Consider the following 6,885-nt stretch of genomic DNA (forward strand, 5'->3'; position numbering starts at 1 on the left):
AGGAAGTTATTAAGGCAGCCCACGCTCAAGGAGTGGGGAGTTACGTTCCCCCTTCTCAAGGGCCCAGTATCTACATCAGTTACTTGGAATTCTTCTGCATGAGAAATTTACCTTTTCTCCCCACATATTAATTTCACCAAGTATTTATGTCAGTAGGGGGTTTATTTTATACTTTGTTTTGTACTTTGAGTTATAATACTGCTTTATTTATTTTGTGGCTCAAATCATTCTAATTATGGCCATTGGGAACTATTTTAGTTGGCTCCTATGTCCCTTTGACATACTCCTGTTACTGTGTGTGCAGGTATTTTGTTTGTTTTGTGTTAACATTGCCTTACTTTCTGACACTACAAGATTCTCCAGGCTCATCTTCTATATTTCTCTCCCTTATTCTTCATTCAGCTCTTGCTTCAAGGAACCCTACTTCCTTTTATTGGGGAATGGTATTAGAAACCAATATCTGGGCTTGAAGTGTGCTTGTTGCTTGTGGGGTGTCATTACTTTAAGGCCTTTTCAGCAGACAAAGAAATACATGTGTGAATCTTCACCTGTGTATATATACATGTCAGTATATAACCATCTGTCTATTAAGCTAAACAGGAGTTAATCATGGTGAACTTTCATCTATTACCACAATGATCATTCTAGCTTCCTTCCTTTGCTTAGCTGTAAACTCCCACTCTAGGAGTGAGAAACCTGGAACCCAACATTGGCCATTCACTTAATTGTCCAATTTCAGTGTATATGTACAGCAGTATCGGACCTATTACCCTGTTCCCCCATGGGAAACAACTTCATCAACTAGGCTACAGAATGTATGTGTAGCCCTTTAGCTTTTAATCTTTTAGATTCTATTCATTCCTAAAGTTACTTAGGTCACCACCTCTTCTCCCCTGCCCCCTTCAGGGTGATTGTTTCATACATTTGCAATATGGTTATATTCCCTTATTATAGTCTGTATTCCTTACTGGATCCTCTGGCCTCCTAAAAGATTTTTTTCAATTTGCATACCTTAAGGTTCACTCTTTTTGCTGTAAGTTCTCTGGGTTTTGACAAAGCCATATGTCATTTATCTACCATTGGAATATCACACAAAATAGTTTCACTGGCCTCAAAATCCCTGTGCTTTACCCATTCATGCTGCCCCTTCTCTGTAAATAAGTTAACCTAGAAATAGAATATCTATCTCTAACTTCCTGGTGAGGACACCAGTTAACTTCTTAAATAATTGTTAGTATTATGAAATAGACTTACAAAAGAGCATATCCAAGATGTACATGTGGTTTAACTGATAGTAATAAAAGTTTTCCCCACCTTACAGTCGTGGTCTTTCAGAATGTAAAGGGACCTCATTCCCTTTCACACCGGGGCTATGGAAGCTTCCTGGCTCTCTAAGGTGACCCCTTGGCAGGATTGGTACCTGGTTCTACTGATTCTCGATCCAGTGGGCTTTACGTTGTTCAGCTGTGAAATGCTGCTATGTCTTTAAAAGCCAGTATTTGACATTCATTTTGAACAAGGACCATCTTTCAAGTAAAAATAGATACCTAATGATTATTACATCCATCCATTCTCTATTACTTTCTGGTTGATACAAATACTCCTTTTTTCTAGCCTCAGTGGAGCAAAGGCCCAAAGATTTCTATTAAAGATTTCTATTTCATTACATAATGAAGGAAGTGAGGGAATAGAAATGATTTCTAAGTACTGGCTATTATGGCCTGTGGCTTTTAAATAGCAGCAGATCATAACAAAGGGCCACCTCATATCCTCTACATCCTGGTGCTCCTTGAAATGGTCCACAGGCCAGCAGCCTCAGCATCACCTGGGAGCTTGTTAGAAATCCAGAATCTCTGGCTCTGCTACAAGATGCTGGATCAGAACCTGCATTTGACAAGATTCTCCGGTGATTCATGTGCGTCCTTCATAGTCCGGTGTCCAGGATGCATGATTAGATGTCCACCTAGCTCACATTGAGGGCACACAAGATCATTTTCCAAATTCTAGAGTTTCATAAAGGAAGAAAAATAGAGTTTCCTAGAATGCTTTTTTAATCTCTTAAAATACTGTTTCTTGTATACACACAATTAATGTGTCTCTTTAAGGGATCAGTCAAGATATATGTCTGTATATCTTTGTCACCGTTTTGCTTACCACTGGAAGCTGACCCGAGGTGAATGCCCCAGAACGGGAGCCGGTCCTGTCTCTCACCCCGGCAGGATCTGGAGGAATCAACAGCCTATGAAATTGCAGATTACACCAAATGAGCTCGAGTCGACTTCATTCGGTGTCGTTGTTAAATGACAGTTTTGAGACACAGTGAATAAAATAAGGAAATCTATTGAGTCAGCAGTGCCAGTCTCAAAAATGAAATGCTGTAGGGTAACCAAAAGTATGGATCTCAAATTAATTCCTGTGTCTGGGTTTTTGATTGCCAATTATATGTCAACTCCTACAAGCTGTAAATTCTGAATTTGATGGATAATGGCCTGTCAGCAGATGGACTTGAAGTAACAATTGAAATACATTTCAATCTATTTTAAATACATTTTGAACAAGATGCTACAGCAGGATAAAATCCCTGTTCTGGGGTTTCTCACCCTCCACACTGACAAGGTGATTCTTCGTTGTGGGGGTAGACCTCTGCATTGTGGGGTGTTCAGCCTTTTCCCACTAGATACCAGGAGCATGTATGTCCCCTCCCCTGAGATGTGATCGTCATCAAAAATCTCCCTAGACATCTCCAAATGTCACCGTGAGGGGCAAAAATAGCCCCCAGCTGAGAACCACTGCCCTATGCCAATGTAAATATTCACATCCCCAAAAATGTCTGTTCCTTGACAGTAAGCTGAGATCATAGCCACAATGTGTCAGACAATGAGCTTCTCCACGCTGGCTGGAACTATCTAGAAGGTTGAATTTTGAGGATGAGGTCACTCAGTTAATAGGCTTGGTGTCTGATAACATCGGCAGTCACGGGTGTTCTACCTCTGACATGCGGTTATGGTTTATAGAACAGTTTCTTGCAGAAGGCCTGTGGTAGCGTCTACTGCCCTTGGAATTAGGAGATCCTGGGAAAGATTGTCGTGAGCCAAGCCAGAGCACTGTTGGGATACGCTGAGCAACCAGTTCTCAAGAACAAAATGGTGACTTTTTCAGAGCTTCACAAGCCTGGTGACTCTTGGTCTTGGTCTCCTTGACCTGAACTCCTGGGACCCTCATAGGGAGTGTCTTAGTCAGTTCTCTCTGCTGTAACAAAACACCATAGACAGGTAGAAAATAGAAATTTATTTCTCCAGTTCTGGCAGCTGGGATATCCAAGATCAAGGCATCAGCAGAGTCAGGGTGTGATGAAAGCCTGCTTCCTGTTCTATAGACAACCATCTTTTTCTGTGTCCTCACATGGTGGAAGGGCATGGAAGCCTTCTGGGGGCTCTTCTGTAAGGGCACTAATCTCATTCATGAGGACCCCACCCTCATGACCTCCTTACCTTTCAAAGCCTCCGCCTCCAAATGCCATTACATTGGGGATAGGTTTCAACATAAGAATTTGGGGGAAACATAAACATTTCGTGTATAGCAGGGAGGTAGAGTCAGAAAGCTAACTCCTTCCCAGCTGTGTTTAAACAAAGCCCTCCTAGCAGGTGCTCCAAGAAGAGGACAGTGTTCGATTAGAATCAAATCCAATCATTATTCTAAAATCCTCCAGACTCTTAAGATTTTACCTCTAACCCAGGTGCCCTCCCTTTCTCAGAGCTAGGTTGACTGAAAATAGCAGCACCCCTAAAATGGCCTCTGGGAATTTTGCCCTTCTTAAACCAGGGCTGCCGTGGCCCCTGGCATTCATGTAAGCCTCAGCTCGGACAGGGTTCCTCCTGTCCTCTCACCAGCCCAGGCTTTGAATGTTTTTGCATGACAGATGTCTAAACTTCAAGGTTTTTTTTTTTTTTACAGACATTAGTTGGATCACAAAGGCCATCCCTCTAATCCCTCTGCTCCACCATGGACCCCTTCAGTTCTTCCGAGTTCATAGCTACGCCCTCCTTCATTTTCCTGCCTGCTGCTTCTGCCCAAGACCAGTCCTGGTCTTTGTTTGCCAGACTGCTCTCCCTTTGACATCTAAGGCCCACTCCTTCCCAAGCTACAGGAGGAAGGAGACACTAGGACCACCACTGCCCCATCCTCCCATCCTGACAGTGTAGCCGAGCTTCCTGGTGGTCCACCTGTGAACACTGATGTCCTCTCCCTGGACCTCTGTGCCTCAGGGTGGGGACTGCTCCTCACTGCATCTCTTCCCCCTCACGCCACTTATCCACCTTACCATGGCTCCCATCATTAGTGTGAAAATCGGGGAAAATTGTATCTTCTAATGTCTGATCTATGCAGTCAATCCTCATTACTCAGTAGTTCCATATTTGCTAACTTGCCTTGTTGCTAAAATGTATTTTTAACCCCCAAATCAGTCCTCATGAACTTTTGTGGTCACTGTGGACATGCTCAGCATGGTGAAAAATCTGTGTTCCTAGCTGAGGGAGAACAAGGTGACACTCTGCTTTCAGCTCTCATACAGTAAGCAATGCCCTTTTCCTGGTCTATTAGGTGTCCCATTTTTTGCATTTCTGTGCTTTTTCTTGGTGAAATCATTGTTTCACGCCCAAGAGTAATGATAACCTTCTGTTTAGTGTCCCAGACTGCAAGAAGGCCACGATGTGCCCTATGGAGAAGATGTTCATATTCGCTAAGTTTCATTCAGGCAAGAGTTGTGCTGTTGGCCATGAGTTCAATGCTAATGAGTCAACCAAATTTATTAAATAAGGTATTTTTAAACAAAATGACACATAAAACAAGATTATATATTGATCAATTAATGCGAATGTCGTGACCTGAGGCTCACAGGAACTGAACCCTGTGTTTCCCCTAGTTGCAATCATTCACTATGCGCTCATTTATTTATAATTATGTGTAATTATATATATATAGGTGCTCCCTTGAAGATATACTGAAAACTGGTAACACTGATTCCTCCAGAGGGCAAAATTAGGTGGCTGAGCAACAGGTGTGGGAGGGGACTTTTTACTGTAATACCTTCTGTGTTTTGTGCCATACAATCATACCCCATCAAAAAATTAAATTTAATTATTTAAAAGCAAATAATAAAATGAAAAAAATACAGTTAAATCATATCCCTCTTCAGTTTCAGCAAAACAAAGCAACTGCTGGTAAAGATCCAGTCTCTCAGGTGACACCCAAACTTGCCCCCTGGTCTTTAACTTCCTGCGCCAGCTCCTCCAGGCTCTGCCTCCTCAGGCCTGCTTCTCAGCATCCCTTCGTGAATGAGTCCGGTCTACTCATTGCTCCTGCAAGTGCCTTCAGTGATTTTGCTGTCACTTACTCCACATTCCTTATGAGAAACAGTCCTCTCCTCTCTACCTGCAGTCTGCTTTTCCTTCCAAGTCCTTGAAGATTTCCCTGACCGCTTTCGCCGTTCTCTGTTGGAACTACTTAGAAGAGTTCACTGTCGCTCAGCAGCCCCACCTAATTTCGTCAGTTGCCTTTAAGTTTCAATTCTCCCCAAACCCGTTACCAGTTCTTGAGGATGGGACTGGGATCTTACTAACCTTTGAACTCCTTCAGTGCCTGACATGTAACAGACAATAATATTGATGGATTGATTGTCCTTTATCATTCAGTACCAAAGACATTTTTTGAAGCCTTTATTTCTAAGTAAATTGATACCCGATTGCATAAAATTGAAGCAGGCTTTGGGAGTAGCATGAGGATTTTGTTTGGAGCCCTGGGAATGACTTGGGATTGCTCTATGAAGTGCATGGAAGCAGGATTGTTCCATCTGTAAGGAGGGAATCTGGAAACCAGATTTTTATCTCAAACAAGTCACAAAGTGGGAAGGAATCTGAGTGTGGTTTTGTTGAGTTCTTACTGTGCTGGGCACCGTCCTGGCACCTAACATACCTCATTTTATTTATGTAAGCCTATCAGGCAGCTATTATGAAGCCTGTTTCATCAATGAGTGAACAGAAGCTTAGTACTAATCTAAGTATTATGTAGCTGGTGAACTGCAGAACTGAGATAAGAGCTCGGGTCTGAATGTCTACCACCTTGGGTTGCCCCCAAACAGAGCAAACAAGCAATAGTTTGAACAAATATGAGTGAAAGTGTAATTGTTGCTGTAAATTCACAGTATGGTGCCTTTGGGTAAAACACAGGGTGAGAGCATCTGAGATGGTCCCAAGCAAAGCACTGAATAACTATGCTATATGCTCTAAAGGGATGAGGGAGAGCCAGGATGAAGGATTTTGCCCTCCTTCAAAGTACTGGTATCAGCTGACAAAAGTTGTCAATCCTGGCTGAACATCAGACTCACCTGGTGACTTAAAAAAAATACAAATAAGAAATAAAAAAAAAATACAGACAGGAAGGGCATTCTGTCCTAATTAATCTGGGTGGGACTCAGGTACCTGTACTTTTATAAGGCTCTCCAGATGATTCCATTGTGCAACCAGGGGTAAGAACCACTGAGATGGAACAATAGAGAGGAACAGGAACCAGGAGATTTCTCTAGTGTAGTGGCTTTAAAATCTGGTCCCCTAGAGCCACTTGGGTGGCTCAGTTGGTTAAGCGTCTGCCTTCAGCTCAGGTCATGATCCCAGGGTCCTGGGATCGAGCCCCACATTGGGCTCCCTGCTCAGTGGGGAGCCTGCTTCTCCCTCTCCCCCTGCTTCTCCCCCTGCTTCTCCCCCTGCTCCTGCTCTCTCTCACTCTCTCAAATAAATAAATAAATAAAATCTTTAGAAAAATAAAAATAAAATACAGTCTGGTCCCCAGCTCAGCAGCATTAACATCCCCCTGGGACAATGTCAGACATGC

The sequence above is a fragment of the Ursus americanus genome, chromosome 14, assembly GCF_024610735.1.
Source record: "Ursus americanus isolate L20-20 chromosome 14, mUrsAme1.1.p, whole genome shotgun sequence".
Classification (NCBI taxonomy): domain Eukaryota; kingdom Metazoa; phylum Chordata; class Mammalia; order Carnivora; family Ursidae; genus Ursus; species Ursus americanus.